The sequence below is a fragment of the Pinus tabuliformis genome, chromosome 4_2 (assembly GCF_031772625.1).
Source record: "Pinus tabuliformis cultivar Carrire ecotype Pingquan chromosome 4_2, CPIR1, whole genome shotgun sequence".
Lineage (NCBI taxonomy): Eukaryota > Viridiplantae > Streptophyta > Pinopsida > Pinales > Pinaceae > Pinus > Pinus tabuliformis.
In genome coordinates, this window is record NC_142304.1 from 744,156,437 (window position 1) to 744,177,132 (window position 20,696).

A 20,696-nucleotide genomic window follows, 5' to 3' on the forward strand; every position below is an offset into this window, starting at 1 on the left:
ATGAGTGATTGTAGAAATAGGTACATGGATGATACAGGGTGCAACGATGAACGAGATGAACAAGGAGTGCATGCTAGAAGACTTGCTCGTAGTTGGACGAGCATATGTAGCATTCCATGTAGCAAGCAAAGGAGACACATGTGCATGCATGAAATATCAAGCAAACACCAAGACCGTTGAAGACTTCGTCCACTCTGCCATGCATAGATGAAGCTATGTTACACCACGAGAACGCTCATCACTCAGTAGCAGAACAGCTCGACATGAACAACAATGCCAACATTTGCATACATGTAGCGTCATGTTGATTTGTGTCATGAGTCGACTCAGCCACATCGCTACTTTGGGTCATAACTGTACAATCAATGTAATGTAACGTGGATGTCCAAGAGACCCACAGATGAAGTCAAACAGTCATGTAATTCGAACATTAATGAGGGAATTCGAACAATCACAAGGGTTAGTTTCACCCTTGGCTATATATACCCCTCATTTGTACATGCAAAGGAATTTTCACCTTGGCTCTTCCCACATAGCCTTGAGAATCTGTAGTTTTTCCTTTAAGGAGAGAGCAGTGGCTCCAACACCCCGCTATCGGGGTTAGTGATGTAATGGTGTATGGATGTGTCTTGGAATTTCCACTTAATTTAGAAGCCTATTAACAGGCCAACATGTTTTCACACATGTATTGTATTCATTTATAAGACTATTCTTTAGATGGTTGTAATGCATGTTGCTTTAACTTGTATTAAGACGGTTGAACTATTTTGGTTGTTCTAGTACATATTCTGTTGCAAACGTGGTGTATCGGTTGTTAACGTTGTCTCGCCCGTGTGGACTATTCCACTAGACACTCGACACATTCGTTCTCATAAACTTGTTATAATTACCGTCACACTCGTGTTGACTATTCTGCTAGGTGTTGTACATTCTATCTATTCACTTTGTGTTTTTGACTTCCGCATCCGTGTGGACTAATCTGCCAGGAGCTACGCATGTCATGTTGTGTTGTGTGTCTCTAACAAAGTTGGGATTATTCCCTTTCGACTTAAGATTCACTCTCACCCTCTCCCTCCGAAGTGAAACAACCATGACACAAGCGACACTAAGCACTCACTAGGCACATCAACCTCGATGTTTGAAGAAAAAGTAAACCACTCTCATGTGTTGACAAGAAAGAGCTAAGGAAAATCTTTAAGATAATGGGAACTGGTCCATCATACCAGATGGGACTCTTACACCAAATGATGTGAGGTCTAGTTGGGACTTCATACCAAGGAGATCCCCTAAATGTTGGTGGTTCTAGCACCGCCAACATAATCTAATCCTTAAATTAGATGCCTAGGTCTTACATCATCTAAGGGTGAATATTTCCAATCATTTTCTTGCATCCCATGACATTTTCAACCTCAACATTATTTTCCAATTTTTTTATTAATAAATTAAAAAACACATTTACATAAAATAACTATCTAACAACAAAATATTTTATGTTACTGACAAACCAATTTCATTTAAGTCTTAAAGTCACAACATCATCACAATTGACATTACAAATTCACAAATAATATTAACTCAATAGATATCACGATCTACTTGATCCAATTTGTCCTCTTTAGACTTTTTTTAAGTCCCTTTGAAGATTGATGAAAACTAGCTTTGGGATCTCAAAAAACTTTCATCACACACAAGGATTTTGCAAATAACAAGATAAATTTTATCAACCCCGACATAAAATTTATGTGACTTAAAAGAAGATGGAGCATACCAAGCCTTTTAGGTCTCCGCAAAGAAGGCATCGACCATGGATAGTGTGGTTTAATTTTTTTATGGTGTTGCATCAATCATTTTGAAGAGTCCTTTTCTCACCTTCTTCTAAAACACATGTGAATTTTTGTAAATTGTTGTTGATTTGCTTCAAATTTTGTCATTATTATTTCTAGAACATGTATCATGGTTTCTATTATTCTACATTTTCATGGAATTATGTTTCAAAATGCATGTATATTGCTTATTTTGTTGGAAATTGGTTTACTATTGCTATTGTTTCTTTTGAGTGTTGTTGTTGTGCACTGTCTAATACTTTGACTTGTAAATAGTGACATTTCCTTAAAAATGATAACTTTCTAAAGAAAGTATGGATGTCTAAAAAGATGAATGACAAAGTTAACCTTCACATCAATATCACACATCACCTCAATAGCAAGGCTATAAATCTTATCTTCATTTGAACACCATGTAAATGCTAATTGAATGGATCTAATGGTTAACACCACATGTTTCTTTACATGAATTATGTATATCTTTATCTAGCCATTATCTTGAAAAATAATTATCTTTATTTTATTTAAGAATAAAATACAATAAATTATTATTATTATCCAATTTTAAGGTCATCGTACATAAATACTTTTGAACCTATGACCTCTTAAGAGAAAACACATGCTCTTAACCATTAGATCCACTCAAACTATATATAATCTTGTGAGGTCAATAAAATTTTTCCATTAATATTTTCTTAATTATCCCTATATTAATAATTACATAATACTTTTTTAATATTATTTTACCATTTGTATATTAATAATTACAAGATTTTTTTTAATATTATCTTACACTTTATTATTATACTAGATACTAGCAAATTAATTATTTATACTAATACTATATTTGATATGATAAACACTTCTCAATTTTTTAAAAAATTAACTTATATCTTTCTTTACCTTTTTATTCTCACATCTATATATATCCCTTATCCTTCTTTTCAAAATATAGAAGATTATTTCCATTTCAAAAATCATAATAAAGAGCCAAGATAATGCACCATCTCTAAATTAACATTATTATTTTAATACTCCCATTTCCATGCTCATTTATTCTATTTAAGTTTGAAGTATCTGACCACCAGATTCATCATGAGTTGCGGATAAGATCAGAAGGGAATCCATCGCAAGCTGTGGACTCAATCATTATGCAATTCAAATAGTTTGTGCCTTAAATTCTACCGTTTGCAGCGGGCCATATGTTACCACGTCCGGCTTCCACTGAAACCCTTATACGGTCAACCCCATCGAACAGTTTACCACTCTAAATCTTCGGGAAGCCGACCAGTTGCATCTCTCAAACGGGGGACTGCGAGTTTATTAAAAGCTCATACCCGGCGAACTGACGATAACTACATACCTATCCCTGGGATTTGCTCGCGCGTAAAACGAATCTTTAGCGAGAGTTGGAATAATATCTTATCGTACACGCCATGTGCAATTTGTCTTCCTATATACTTTACTAAATTTCAGAATTTGTCTTGCGATAGATTTGCCTAGATTTCAAAATTGACTGCTCCGCCATGTGCAATATTTAAAGAGGGGAAGAATGGAGAGAGGAGAAGTCAAGCCTGCCATATTCATCGTCCAATCTTATTATCCCCTGATACCAGATAGCTTCCCATGCCCAATCTTGTTATCCCCTGATATCGTATAGCTTCTCACTATACATTATCTGCAATCAGAGTTGGAAGATCAATTATTCCCTGCAGCCGAACTATCATACTCTTCTCCCCTGGTTAGTCTTTACACCACCGTTGTGTTCACCGTTCGAAACTCTGGGCCGTTTCTCAATCATGAGTGAGATGCCTAAAATACGCTACCTTGAGCATGAGGCTCTGCTGGACTCTAGTGACATCCCGTATCCGAAACGCCCCCACGCCGAAAACACAAGCAACTTTTTCCATCTACTGCAAGTTGAGAAATCCCTAGCCGCCGACGACGAAGAGGAAGAATGCGCTCCCAGCGAGGAGCTCGTAAATGGAGTCATGAGAAGCCTCGAGGAAGAGATTGCGGGGACATCTCGCAATTCTGATCCTTCAAAGTCTGGTGATAATTCTGCGGCTTTTGAAATTTCTAGCGGTAGCGCAGACCAAACCCTAGCTTTGGATTCGAGGATTGATCTGTGTTATCTTCTGGAAACTTCAGACGACGAGCTCGGCATTCCACCGAGCCCCGTTCTGAACTGGAAGAACGAAATCTGTCAATCTCCTAAGGAAACATCCGAGGATTCGTGGGAGAGCCCAGATCTTAAATGCCTTGGGGAAAACTGCCATTTCGAGGACGATTTTCAAAACTATAAACAGTTTGCAGTGTATGAAAATGCCTGGGATGCTAGCCAGGACTATATGAATAGAGATTTTCTCAGCCAAGACGTGTTATTTGACCCGGATTTTTCTGCTGCCTGAATACTGGAAACAGCCGGTGGGATGTAATTAAAGCAAGTGTTCTTTATTGCATTGTATTGTATAGCATGTACTTCAATCTCGTGTGCAAGATATATACGCATCATATGTATACAATTTCTAACTTCTTGGAATTGTTCGGTAAACTTTGCAGCGTAATTTTCACCATTTTTTGTATATTTCGTATGATCGTACTCTAAATTTGGTATGCAGCAGTGAACGCAAACAACTTTAACAGAGTTCAGTTTGAAATCCGTACATCAATTAAATAGAATAATTCATGTGAACTCTTTTCTGGGATGTCCCACGAAGAGACACGAATATATCTTTCACGGGATAGCTTTACTTCAGGTATTGCGGGGTTTGTTATTCGTCACCCTTCCCTCCATTAATATTTGTAGACTAATTCTTTACTTTTATGGATCAAACCGTTTGATTGCAGATAAGTTTGCAGAATATCATATAGAAAAAGCCAAATTCTTTAAAAAAAAAGGATCAAATTTGATACATTTTAGTGCAGTGGAGTATGGTGATTCTTAATTATATCCCTGGAGTGAAGTCGTCAAAATGGAAGCATCTCTGAGTTACGTTGTTGAGGGGGTTTTTAGGTTTACTGATAGGAATAAAAAGGAAAGTCGTATAAACCTAAAGTCTGTGAAAGGAATTAAAATTGAATATTAAGAAGGTATTAAGCTTTTATTATGTATTAAAATTAAATATAATGAATCACAATTTAAAATTTTAAAATGCAATTATCCATATCCAGCGACATCTCCACAGCATGTTTACTGATAGGAATAAAAGCGTAAGTCGTATAAACCTAAAGTCTGTGGAAGGTATTAAAATTGAATATTAGAAAGATATTAAGCTTTTATTATGTATTAAAATTAAATATAATGAATCACAATTTAAAATGCAATTATCCACTCCAGCGACATCTCCATAGTATAATATTTCACTATTTGTAATCATTCATAGATTTATTGGTGTATTATATTACTATGAATGAAGACTATATAATAGCTAGTACTTGCTTTAGTTTCTATATAATTTAATAAAACTAAAAAATAATAAACATAAAGATTTCATAACAAACTAAAATAGCTAATTAAATACGATATTGGTTAATATCATTACCAAAAATTAAGAAATGCTATTAACTAATATTCTTTATATTAACTTATATAATAATAATAATAATAATATTTATTTTTAAGGTCACAGCCAAGCCAGACACCAAATTGGTGTATGAGACCCCCTTGTTTGTGGGACAAGGGACCCACCTCCGCGCAGCGATTTGACTGCTAAGTCTACGAAGGCATACATACTCTACCCCCCTCTAGTTTTGAACCTGTGACCTCTTAGGAGGAAACACATGCTCTTAACCGTTAGGCCCACTCAAGCTGTATATACTTGTGATGATGATGATGATGATGATGGTTAACGTCCACTGAGACCAAATTGGTCTATCGGACCTATACTTTCTTAATTTCTAATTGTCTGGATCCTTGTCTTTCTTGGCGAGATTGGTGATGTAGCTTTCTTTTTCTTCTCTACAGTCTTCCAACTTTCTTTATCTTGCATCTCCTTCATCTCTTCTGGTTCTTGGGACATTGGTGTCTTAGCTTCGCGATCTATTGTGTTCGTCCTTTTGGAGATAGTAGGAGAAGAAGTTTGGTCTAGGAGATCTGTTTTGCTGTTAAATGAAGATTTATTTTCCGCGTTATTCGAAACCGCATAACTGTCGATGCTTAAGGGGTTGTTAAGTTCACCTTTTTGTTGTTGGGTGGGGCTTTCCCCCTGCTCGTCTTGAGAATTGTTTCTATCTTGCCCGATTGCTTGTGATTCAGAGTTTTCTCGAGAGTATTCTTCTTGGATGACAGTGTAGTGTTCTTTTTGTGCTCCTTCCCACCATGTGGATCTGTGGTGATTTTTTCTAGCAGAATTTTTTAATTTTGTATATATATGTGTCTATTTTTTTTAATTTATTTATATATTTATGTGTTTTATATTTTTATTAATGTATATAATTTTTTATAATTAAATTTAATGAAATATGGTTTTCATATAATAATAATTCATTTTAAATTGAAAATATAGAGGAAAAAAAATAAAAAACCAAATTAATATCAAAAAGCTAAATAAAAAAGAAATAAAACAAAAAAAAAAAATTAGTAACTAATAGAAATGGATGTTACTACAAAACCCATAATAAGACCTTAGCCAATAGCCTTAAAAATAAATAACTTTAAATAATAGTAAAAAATAACAAAATTTATTTATCAATGTTAAATTATGAATAAGTGGCATTAATTATTTATGGATGACAAATTAATACATAATCAAAACAAAACTAGATTTACATTATCTATAATAATATAAGAAAATTAAGTTAAACATCATATTTTAATCAGTCACATATTATCCTATCAAATTGATAATAATGTTATGTTAAAATGCAAATTTAAATGGAAAATGGTTAATCGCATATAATCTTATCAAATTAATAATTGATGAGTAATGTTATGTTAAAAAGGAAATTTAAACATAATAATGTTGTGTAAAAATAGAAATTTAATTTAAATGATTTAATATTATATTAAAGTGGAAATTTAAATAGTAAATATTTTTTTAAATAAAATTTATGTTTTTATATAAGATATAAAATTATTAGTAATAAGGTGTTCTATTAACATAAAAGCACTTTTATGTACTAGGTAAAACATTGTAACTAAAAAGATAGGAAAATATTTTGTTTTAAAATAAATAGATTGACTTGAAGACATTTTTATATGAATATCTCATACATCTAAAACGATGAAATTTAAATGGTTTATAGATTTACTTTTTATTATTTTAAATTTTACATGATTTATAATATAAGGCATGTATATAATAAGTTATTTGTTTATTAATGGTTAGTATCTAAATATTAGTTTGTTTAAATTATGATATTTTTTTAAAAAATAAATATTTATTTTCAATATTATTAACAAATATTTTTTAAATCCCCGGATGCGGGTGTCATCGAGATGAACAAGGGTGAGCCACATGCCGGGCATGGGCTGCCACGTGAAAAAGCATGGGCCTTTAATGCCTCAAGCCGTCGAAACATCAAGACGGGAGAGGCATCAGGGCATCCTTAATGGAGCCGCTGGAGGGGATGGCAAGCCTGCAATACGCATTCAATGCAGGTCATTTCAACGGAAATGTTAATGGGCTTAAGTATGAGGATTGGATGGAGAAGGGAGCTCAACGCGTTGAAAGGGATACACAGAACGCTGAGTGTCCATGCCGCGAGCTGGTGGTTGAGAGTTGGGGCGAGGTTCGCTTCATACCTGCGTTTCCTGGACAGTGTCTACGCTCATTTAAGCCCTGTTCAATCCCAAGTTGGGGGCAGCAAGCTGTGGGAAGGGATCGTAACCACTGTCGGCCCACCTCTGCTCGGGAACAGAATAAGGAGCTGGTGGTTATCATGGTGCGTGAAAGGATGCCTTGTAGAAGAGGCCCCGGGCGTGGAGAATCCTCTCGTCCCCCAGCAGCGGACGTTCATCATCATTGCTGCTGCTGCTACTGTTATAGAAGAATGGGTGCCACCCCTATCCCGGCCTGTCAAGTTATGGAAGTTGGTAGCTCTAGTGGGGGGGAGTCCAAGCTCCCAGCATTTGGCTCAGTCATCTTCACACTGGGTAGCTCCGGAGATAATGCAGGAATTAATGCACATATCTCTGTGCTTTTCACCAAAATCCCAGAGGAGAATGATGAAGAGTCGTCACTGGTCCTTGCTGAGGATAGCACAGCGAGCGGCAAGGGGAAGCTCCCAATGGGGGAGCCATCAATTGCAGCGGAAAGCTCAGCGAGCGGCAAGGGGAAGCTCCCAGTGGGGGAGCCGGCAATTGCGGCGGGCAATACTGGAAGAGAGCATCCTCAACCCCCCTCCCAACTTCGAGCTCCCGAGCAGCCAGACCCTGCGCAGAATCCCATGGCTATGGTTATGGAAGAAGAGCCACGGCGCTCTTTTGCTTTTGCCTCCTTCTCTCAGGTCGGGTTCAGGGGTATGGACAATTTCAATTTTCTGTTCTACATGGTGGTCTGTGTTCTTCATGTTGCTAAGTCCTGCTCGCGGCCTCCACCGTCGCAGTGGGGACGGAGTCTACTGTTGGGTACAAGTTTTATGTCGTTGCCTGTTTTTTGTATGTTTATGGTTATGCTTTCAGTTTCTACAGTTTGTTTGGGTTACATGTCTTTTTGGAAGTGCCCCTGCGTGGGTCGTTATGGTGCTACTCTGGAAACTCTCAGCGTCCTGAATTTTGATCTATCTGGAAATATCGCCCTGCGAGGCAAAAATACAAGTCTGATAATGCCACCCATGGTGCCACAGTTGGCCCTGGGCAGCCAGCTTCTTTGGATGTAAAGTTCTTCTGTACATATTAATATAAAAGTAGTTAGTATTGCCGAGAAAAAAAAAACAAATATTTTTTAAATATTTGATTGGATCATAGTTTGAAGGTTTTATTATACCATAAAGGGTTCTTCTCTGAAAACAACTCCCTCTAACGTCATCTATGCGGTTGTATACCATTGATATTTTCGTGTTAGACCATTAAAATAACCTCAACTATGGGATTGAAGACTGGTGTTACAATTACAATTTGGAATGGATAATTAAATCTGAAGCATTGAAATAGTGGAATAATAGAATAACAGAACGTAGTGCAGCAAACCGGAGCCCCTTCACTTTTATCCCGTGTTGTGAAATTCCTCTGCGACTAGCACACCATACAATAAGTGGGCATCGCTGGGGAAGTTAGTAGAGTAGTTGGAGAAGTTAGCAACGAGCCTCTTCCTTGCCGGCATTATTATCCTTCAAATTATTCAGAAACAATGCAAGATTCTTGGCAGCAAATTTAGAAAGGGTTAAATAAATCAGAAGCTTCTTCTCCATTCCATGTAGAGAAAGCGACGATCAATATTTTGTTGATGTTTTGTTGTCATTGCAAGGAGAGGATAAGCTCAATGAGAAGGACGAGGAGGATATGAGGATATGATCGGTGCTATCCTCCTTCCCTTCAGATTGTTATGAGGTTGTTGTTTGATAGATTCTGTCAGATTCCTTTCTGTAGTCAAATATCATTTGCAGTGAGTTTGATGCAAACATAAACAAAGTAGTTGTAGGACAGATTCCTTTGAATTAATTCATGCACAGTGAGTTTGATGCAGACAAAACAGGGCAGGCATAACATAGACCTCTACACTTCATAAACTTATAAGGAACTAACTAACATAATCATGGGACCTAACCCTTTCTCATATTTAGGTTGGTTTTAGTTTTCAGAATCCGTCACATCCCTTTAACTCATATATCTATGCTATAACACTCAAAGCATAGGGATTCCTCCTTCCCTTCAAATTGTTGTGATATTTTTTCAATTTTCTTGTACATAGAGATTTAGGGTTTATTATATGTGGCCTTCATAACTTTCTCGTTCTTGATTTATGCCAAATGAAGTCGGTGGTGGACTCATACTTTTGGTAACTTACACTATGTGATTCATATCTTTTCATCTTTGATGTCGTTACTCATTTTTTTTATTTCCATCCTATTGGGTCATCTTTAGTTGTTTCACAGATTCCGTCAGATAGCTTTTTGTGGTCAAATATCATGTGTAGTGAGTTTGATGTAGACAGAAACAAAGTAGTTGTTGGAAAAATTTCGTTGAATCAATTCATGCCCAATGAGTTTAATGTAGACACAACACAGGCGTCAACGCTTCATAAACTCATAAGAAACTAACTGATGTAGTGGTGAGATGTAACCGCTTCTCATATTCAGGTTGATTTTAATTTTCAGAATCCATCACAACCATTTAACTCATACATCTATGTTATGGCACTCAAAGCATAGGGATTCCTCCTTCCCTTTAGATGGTTGTGATAAACTGTTATGACAAGCTTCATTGGAAGGTGGTACCCTTTTGGCTTTGCCAAGTTTCTATCAATGAGGGAATCAATGCACACAACACAGATATTTGGTGAGTTGTTAATGTCATCAGGCATTATTTTGAGTTGCACCATAGTGGTAGTTGAAATGAGCTATTTGATTTCATCACTACATGTTTTGGATCTTATGATGATGCTAAAAGAAAATGACACTTGAAATTGACACCAAATTCACTGGTTTTCAATATTCAATTTCTTCATGATGCTTATTTTTCTCACTGCTTTTTGTCTCAATGATCATGATAATGGTAGGAATTTCAAATCTAGAACACCCATCAAATTTCTGCAATTCTGCAATTTTAGTGTGTATTTTCATCATTTTATTAAAAAATGTTGACCATTAGGAAAACAAATTGGCAGTGTTTTGGGAAATCATCTCAAGCAATTTTCCAGTTAAATTCAATCCTTGATTCATCATGTACACTATGTACACTTTTCCCATCCTGATCGAGAAATATTTGAAAGAAATGACAATGAATAATCAGGTTGGAAGCATGTTCATGGAGACATTTTCCTGTCACCTAAAAATTTGGTCTTCTTGTCACTATTGGTGAGTACTGTGTGTACTGTGCACAACTTGCTATGCTTGTGCTTCTTGTCATCGTGCAGGAAAGGATTTGCATGTTATATGTTCCTTGTGCAGCAATTATCACAACATTAATTGTCTTCTATGTTCTTCCATCATTTATCTTCTGTTACATGAGCAGAGACCTGTACTCGCCCAATGATGGTAAACATCTGATGAAGTCAATGATACTTACAACATCACTTTTCTCTTTTGTATATCTTGGAATTGGATTCAAATTGGATAGACTAACTTCATTTTTATCAATTCCTCACTAGTTTCTATTCCTTTTGGCACTATGGTTGTGGTAATTATAACATGAGATTTTATTTCATTCCCTTTAGATTTGAGCTATGACTCCTTTAAAATAATTTGAAACTAAAAGGTTCACTATATATATGTATTTATGTTGTTGGTTTTTGTGATTCTCCTCATTGTCATCGTTGCATCACTATAGTTCATACTTCTTGCTAAATGTTAGAGAACTATCATTGGCAATGGACATCATTCTTAACTTCCCCATTAATGCACATATTATTACTATATGAAAATGAAGATGTCTTCACTTTTCCAAACACCCTTCTATATGAAAATGAAGATGTCTTCACTTTTCCATACAACCCTCTATTTTGGCTACAGACTTATAAGTTAATGGAGGTGCATGATTTCTATGATTTCAAGAGACAGATGTGCATTGACTATATGGAGAAAGAGAGAGGTCACTTTTCTCAATTTGTTATTGAAAGCTTCACACTTTGTTGCAAGCTAAACTTTTGTTGATCAAATTCATTTCTAACTTTTCATGAGTTGGCTATATGGAGAAAGAGAGAGGTCACTTTTCTCAATTTGTTATTGGAATCTTCACACTTTGTTGCAAGCTAAACTTTTGTTGATCAAATTCATTTCTAACTTTTCATGAGTTGGAATCTTCTACCCCTATACATCTAGAAGCTTTTTACATGCATTTTTAAGGTTGCCTCCTAATGGTCGCCTCATATATCTCCCCAAAACTTGGGGAATATAAAATTTCACAATGCATCATCTCCATTACTAGAAATGTTACGAAACAATGTAATTGCAACCATTCTACCAAACCATTCTACCAAATAACATCCAGAATCCTATGTTTTCATATATTGCCCTATTCCATTTTTAGCTTAAGACAATTTCAACTTGTTACTAGAAATAATGTTAATCCACTCAACTCAATCATAGGCACAAAAGGAATAAAGAGAATGCCATAAATGGGTCAGGAACTATAGCACCGCTATCATACACTAAAAAGGAATGAATATTACATAACATGGATTAGTGGGCATTAATATCTCCCTATATTAGTTCATGGTGGTTGCAAATAAAAGTTCTTGCCTTTTGAATTATAATGATCCAAGGGGTAAAAAATTATGTCTACACAGAATAAGGAGTCCATATGACATTTGTGTCTTTTTTGGATATTTAGCAGCTCAAAACCAAAATCCTTGGTAAGACCCACCCCTATCATACACTAAAAAGGAATGAAGATTACATAACATGGATTAGTGGGCATCAATATCTCCCTATATTAGTTCATGGTGGTTGCAAATAAAAGTTCTTGCCTTTTGAATTATAATGATCCAAGGGGTCAAAAATTATGTCTACACAAAACAAGGAGTCCATAAGACATTTGTGTCTCTTTTGAATATTTAGCAGCTCAAAACCAAAGGCCTTGTTAAGACCCTCAAATAATGTTTGTCAGAGGGTCTCTTCCTAATATCAGTCCAATCATCTATCATTATAATGATTGTTTGATATTTAAGAATATCATACTTAATTTGTTGTACAATAGGATATATCACTAGGCATGATAGATAATTTCTTATAAGATGACATGTACACACTAGACACTAGCAATTTCAACAACCATGTGAATTGTCATTATTATCAATTATCAATGAGCATAGTTATGGCCAAAATATGTTTGTATACTTCAGTACAAAGTGCATATCAATTATGGACATTGCAAGTATTTTTCTTATCCTTCGTGATTTGCTTCACATATTAGAGTAAGGGTTTTTAACATTAATTGAATTTCTATTTCGATAGAGAAACTCATTTCAGACTAGGTAGAATAATTTCTTTTCTTCATTCCTTGTTTTGGGTAATAAGGAAAAATATAATTCAAAATTATAGTAAAGAATGTGGAAGACATAATTTCTTTTCTTCATTCCATGTTTTGGGTAAGAAGGAAAAATATAATTCAAAATTATAGTAAAGAATGTGGAAGACAAAGTGATTTCCAATAAAAGGAAAATGGTTCTAAAAACTTAAAAATGCTAAGCAATAACTTGAAAGAAATTGGCTACAACTGAATAATTTAAATGTCCTAGACCTTAAGCCTCCAAAATGTTTTGGGCTCAACATGCCCAAACCTATGAAAACTCCCAGCAAAATTATGTTCAAGTTCATACCTAATATTCCTAAATTTTCACCAGCCTACTTGAAACTCCAACCCATCTTAAAAAAACTTATCTTCAAGGCTTTAACATAAACAACATACTAGCCATCATATTATGGACATGCTTTTTACTCGAATTCTTTGTTTGCAATAGAACCGAAAGCAAACATAAAGCAGGAAAAGTAACCTAATGATGATGGTGTAACACCCTCCTCCCACATCCACTGAAGCAACCAGACAGTTAGTGTAAACATGTGATGATAGGCCACTATGATATGATTCGACCTCCTAAGTCATGTTAAGGAAGTGGAACCAATGGAAGCACACCATACAGACATTAAACATCAGCTACATGACACTCAAGAACCAATCTGATACTGTAGACAAGTTGCCTTGGGATCCCATTGAGCTTTTAGAAAATTTAAGGCTCAGTCGCTCACATTCTATAAGCATGAGGGTGACCAGAAACCCAAAGTCACTCCTACAGACCTGCCTGCTAGCGACCAGAGACCGAAATTGTCACAACAATGCCAGCAACTCCGAGATTTGAGCCACTTTTTTAGGCTCAGAGCCCAGGTCACTGCCCATAAATGAAAAATATCTGCAAATCAGTAAAATAACATGGAAATGAAAATACTAAAGCAAATACTTGTTCAAGACCTTGACTAGAGCCCTACTAGCCATGACAGGCATTTCATCAAACATATTGAAAATATGTAATCTACAAGTGTAATTCATAGTTCTGAGCATAGGGGTCTCATACTCGGCTGAGATTCGCTAAGAACCATTGATGCCTCAACACATCAAATACCATTCCATACATTAGCTAATAGATACATTGATCATTAAATTACAAGTAAAAACATGAAGACAGCCTCAAATGACAATTATCATAAAACACATACATAACCAACATAATAGCACTAGAAATACTCATGAAAGTACCACATGTAAACCATCAAAATGATCATATAAATACAAGGAGAAATAACCTTTCATTAATGATGTGAAATCAAAACCTGGGATGGGACTCATTCACCCCTGTGCCATATTCCAAGCATGAGTGTGCGATCTCATAGAACAAATCAATAAAAAATCATCCAGGGCACCCAGAGGTCATCCACCTCAACCCATCAAATAGTGATTCCACCTTAAGGCCAGACATCACAAAATCACCATCAATGTTTTCTCCATCCAAGCCTTATGGGGCTTCCAAAGCATTTGTTCCAACCAAGGCTTCTATGAGTAGTAACTCAACCTACAATTGTCGATGGGATTCTAGAGTGATTTTCCAGCTAAGGCTTCCAAGATTAGTAACTCAACCCACGAAGGGCTTACAAAGCGATTTTCCAACCAAGGCTTCCAGGACTAGTAACTCAACCCACGCTATTACAAGACTTCCAGAGCATTTGTACAACCAGAGCTTTCAGGACGTAATAACTCAATCCAAGATAAGGAAACATGAGAACAAAAAAAAAACAAATAATAAAAATAAACTCACAATCGTCATGGCTATCTAGGAAATGGCAAGGCTAGGCAATCCATTGTTGATCCAGGCAATCCTCCATGCCAATGATAGATCAAAACCAGGAAACCACATGCATGTGTCATGCATGCCAAAGGTAGTGAAGGAAACATGCATGCAACTCAGTACCTATAAGAAAATCTGATGTAGTTGCTGATCCTAATGCCTTCTTGTGCTTTCTTGCTCTTCCTTTTCCTTTTTTCTCCAATAATCCAAGTATGCCACACCCACCAAGAGTGCTCCAAGAAAAACTCCACTCTCCAATAATATGAGAGGGAGAGATAATAATGAGAGTGCTCCAACACTGAATTGACAAAAGGTTAGTGAAAGGTTGTCAATTGATCCTCAGAAGCATTTTTATGGTTGAGGCCTCCATTTTATTTTCCATTATTTTGCTTCATTTTACTCCTCACATGCAACCTATGACCTTTCACTTCCTTTTTCTCCTAATTTCCATTATTTTCATAAATAATTGTTCCAAAATGCCATTTTCCTTTCCAAAGCCTTAGCCATTTCCTTTGCCAATTTCCTTACCCATAAACAATCACAAGTGACCCCCAACAATAGGATTTTGCCCAACATTCATCTTGGAATAAGTGTCCCATCATCAGTGGTTATTATTTTTCCTTTTATTTACTTTTATTACATGGAATTTTCACCAGGGATGTTACAGAACCCTCCCCTTTGGGGGAACACCATCCTCGGTGTTCAACAACACCTATAACCACAAAACTATTGTAAGCAACACATACTACTGATGGAGCTTTATAACTTAGCTCGATGCAGTATTTACAATGATCACCCTGCTCAAAAGAAAACCAACATAACATATAATATCGTGACATCATAAAAAAATACCACATAGTGGAGCTTTATAACACAACTTGTGGCAGTATTTACATCAAAACATATACCAAAACATCCAAAGCATATACCAAGACATCAAGCCAAAACTGATTTTCCTCAAATGACAAACAACGAAGGATACATAGCTCACATGTAATCCTCCATCCCCCACGTAGCTTCATCAGGCCCAATGTGTTTCCACTGCATCTTAAATTTCTTGATTGCTCGATTATAGAGCATGAGCATCTTTTTTGGCAATATACATTGAGTCTCTGGCTGGAATTATCCATATGGTTCCACTTCCAATACAATCCAATCAATCACACGATTAACATCCTTACCATATTTCTTAAGCGAATATACATGGAAAACATCGTGGACGTTCACTATTGGAGGTAGTGCAAGTCGAGTAGGCTACTGACCCAATCCTCTCAATTCTATTGAAGGGTCCATAAAATCATGGTGCCAGCTTGGAAAATGATCCAATCTACAAGGATCTCTTCTTCAGTTTGATGCAAAAGTACACATGTTCCCCTACCTGGAATTCCTTGAACAACCTATTTCTATTTGCATAACTCTTATGCATAGTGCTGCCTTTAGATTCTTCTTGATTACCTACATTTCCTGTTCTATGTCTGCCAACATGTCTGGACCAATCAATACCTTGCTAACTAGATCAATCCAACTAATATGAGTATTGCAACGCTACCTATACAAAGCCTCAAAAAGACTCATCTTCAATGATTCTTGATACCCATTGTTGTATGCAAACTCTACCAAAGGGAGATATTCATCCCACTTCCTCTGTTGATGAGTCACATACATCCTCAATATGTCCTCTAATATCCTCTTGACCCTCTCTATTTTCCCATATTTCTACAAATGATAAGCCATACTAAAGGCCAACTTTGTGCCCAAACTTGTAAATAAATCCTTCCAAAACTTGGAAGTGAGCTTCGCATCCTTGTTTGACACAATATTTTTCGGAACACCATGCAATCTAACCACATCTCAGATAAATACCTATACTACATCGATTGCTGAGAATGTAGACTTCACCAAAATGAAATGTGCAACCTTCATCAACCTGTCCATAATAACCATAATGGAATCATGTTGTTTCACTGTCTTTGGTAACCTCATGATGAAGTCCATGGAAATGGACCCCCATTTCCACTCTGGAATTGTGATTGGCTGTAGTGGTCCACCTCAATGTTTACACTCTACTTTCACTCGCAGACAAACAAAACATCTAGCCAAAAACTCTACTACATCCCTCTTCAAATTCGGCCAACAGTATAATCTCTTCACTTCTCACAGTGTCTTTTGATACCGCGGGTGACCTGAATATGGTTTCCATTAAACTCTCTCAAGATCACCTTCTTGAGATAACTGTTATCTAGTACATATATCTTGTCTTGGAACCTGACCAATCCATCTGATGTAAGACATTAATCCATACCCTGTGCACCTACACCTATACCTGTACCTGTAGTTGTGCCTATACTTGTACCTTTACCACTACCTATACCTGTAGCAACATCCTACTGCAACTTGTGTACAATCTCCATATACTTGACATCTTGGTGACTTGCTTGCAAGATCCTTTCCTGTAAGTCTGTCACATAGGAGATCATACATGCTAAGTGATTTACATATACCCTTCTACTCAGAGCATATTCGACCTGTTCTCTTTACCTTTTATGTACTTGATATCAAAATCAAAACTCGTTGATCATGTAAACCATCTAGCCTTCCTGGCATTCAGATTGAGCTAGTGAAACAAATACCTCAATCCAATGTGATCACTCATAAGTACAAACCCATTACCAAGAAGATAGTGCCTCCACATCTTCAATGCATGTATAATAATCACGAACTCCAAATCATGTGTGAGATAGTTATGCTCATGCTCGTTTAGTTTCTGACGCCGATAACATGTCACCTGTCCATCCCACACAAGGACTTCACCAAGTACTCTCTTGCAAGCAAACCACAAACTCTTTGTTTGGATACCCAATTGATAACATTGGTGCATGTGTCAACAACTTCTTGAGTTGTTCAAAGCTAGCCTCACACTCCTTAGTCCATCAAAACTTCTTATCTTTACTCTACAGTAATGTGATAAGATAAGAAATCTGTGAGAAGTTCCTGATGAACCTCCAATAGTAACATGTCAAACCCATAAAGGATCTCACCTCATCTACATTCTTAGGAGCTACCCACTCCGTGATGGTATTTATCCTCTCTAGATCAACTGCAATTCCCTCCTTGGAGACAACATGCCCTAAGTAATGTACCTCTCTCAGAAAGAATCTACACATGTTAATCTTAGCATACAACTGATGCTCTCTCAACAACCTCAACACTGCTGCTAAATTTTTGGCATGCTCTTCCTCATTTTTATAATATACCAGTATATCATCAATGAACACAATGACAAACTTATCCAAATATGGATGCAACACACTATTCATCAAGCACATGAATGTAGCTGAAACATTAGTTAAGATAAATGGAACAACAACAAACTCATAATTCCCATACCTAGTTCTGAATGTAGTCTTGTAAATGTCCTCCTCTTTGATGTGTACCTGATGGTATCTAGATCTCAAGTCAATCTTTGAGAACTAGAGTCATACCTATGTCTATCCCTTCTCCTATCTAGTGTGTCCAACGATCTTCCATCTCTGATTTTGTCATCTCTATCTGATATGTGACCACCATGCAACTAACTGCCATATGCCCCATTAGTTTTATCCTCCTCATACCTGATGTGATGTGGTGCCTATCATTGCAAATCTGACAAACACTAAAGTCTTGCATTTATCTTTGCTTGTTTCTCCTATGCTAGTATGATTATGTCATTATCTGCCTTACAACTCATTATTTATTCCTTTAAGTTTCTCAATGTAACTACCAAATCGGAAGAGTTCCCAACACCATACTGCTCTTCGGATTCATAGGGAGAGTCTTTGTAGTCAACCATCTTGCTAGCCATTTTATATTTCTTCCTACAAGGTGTATTATGTCAGCTATACCAATTCACAATAAACTAATGTACATTAGTATAGATAAGTGATAATACGTTATCTGCAAGATTAACAAATCAGCGTGATACATGTATAACATAATCATGACAACATATAGAAACATAAAACTTAAGCATATGAGCATGCAATCACCATTTTAGATAGGGTCCAGTCATCAATTCATAACCTCAACAACAACGCACACCACAACCTCATGCATGACAACCACCATCATTACATCACTATACACTTGACCACATGCAAACATGAACATGCATAAGTGATGCATGACCATCCACACATATGCATAAACATGTATGATCAAACATGGATGAACGATACTTGAAATCAAACCTGTAAGAATGATACATGTAACCAAGCATACAAGAATGTAACCAACAAGCAAGATTGCAATAAAAAATACAACAAAGATACATGTAAGTGACATAAATCAACATGTAACCAGTCATACACTCACGACACTGCATTCCACCACAACAACCTCAAGTCTCACATGATGACATCACCAAAACCATGAACAATATCATGCAAATGCAACAAGCACATGGAATGCAAGTGTGAGAGACACACATGCAACTGACATGCATGCATGACCAACACATAGCCCAAAACATGTCTACATAGGAGAAGAAATTAAGAAATTAAGACAGGATGCGAAAGTCCTACAGGAGAAGATAAATAGATATGAGAAATCTCTCATGATAGAGACGCAAAAATCCCAGACATTGTCCCAGAGATTGTAGCAAATGGAAAAAGACATTGCCATGGGTAATACCTTTGCCGAGGTGAAAGAAAATATTTGGAAACAGATGAATGAAGTTATGATAGATATTTTGCCTTCAATACAAATCATATTTAAGTGGCAGAAACTAATTGAAAGATCTACTGAAACCATTGAAGAAGTCAAGGAACAATTGGGTGATAAACCTAGTGAAGCTACTGAGCTCATCAAGTTCTCAACTCTAAAAATAAGCAAGAATTAGAAGAGATGGAGGTTGAAGATAAAATAGAAACTATAATGGACATCTAAAAGGTGCTGACTAGGAGAAACTTGATGAGGTAGCTTGAATAAAAGTGTCAGATTTTGGACATTGGTGTACAAAGATTCTTCTACAAGCTGTAAGCCATCTACAAAAAGGGACTTCCTAATTTATTAGTAATAAATGATAAACTCAGTACGTGGTTTGATTACAATGACAAATTAATGATTAAGGCTAAAGACAGTTCTAAAGTTACAAGAGGAATAATCAACATGACAGGAAAAGAATTCTTGGAATCGTTGGCATATGACCTGAACATTCAGTATCAAATTAAACACATATTTATTTCAAACCAACATTTGCAAAATACACTAAAGTGGACGAGGTTTATAGAAATTTACCAAAGAAAACTGTTATATACCAATGGTATCATGTAAGGGACCACAAGCAGTTAGTAATAATGTAATGGGCCCATGGTATTAGTTTGATGGTATGAGGGAACCATGGTAATGACCCATGGTATTGTATGTATGAGGCCTATATAGAGGCTAGAGACTCGACATCAAGAGTGTCAAGGAATATTGTCAAGGATTATTGTATGAACAGGCATATGGCTTGTGGAGTGTTCTCCTTCCTTAAGGAGTGAATGTATGGTGTTACCCTATCTTAAGGGTTTGATAATAAAGAAGAATTTCTATATTCAAATATTGTTATTCTTGGATTATTTTCTATTATCATATATTTTTGGATCAGAGCTATAACAAGTGGTATCAGAGCACTTTCTTGGACCAAAGTGGAGAATTTTTTTTATTTTTTGCAGGATTTCGGGGGCGACAAGTTTGCAGATCATATCTATATGTTTTGGTGCAAGATCTGCAAAATATAATTGCAGATTTGGATTCTTTGTGAAAAAATAGCCGATTTCAAAAAAAAAAAATCAGTTGAATCAGAGTCCAGATGAAGAAGATATCACTGATCTAAAAATCAGTGGGGTTGCAGACAATTTTTCAGGGCAGCGAGTTTGCGGCACAGATCTGGACGTCCTGGTGCAATATCTGCAAA

General features: G+C 36.2%; 1 pseudogene; it reads left to right on the forward strand.

Annotated features, from left to right (window-relative positions):
- Nucleotides 1–3,622: 3,622 nt before the first annotated feature.
- On the forward strand, nt 3,623–4,261 carry LOC149171743 (uncharacterized; annotated as a pseudogene).
- Nucleotides 4,262–20,696: the final 16,435 nt, after the last annotated feature.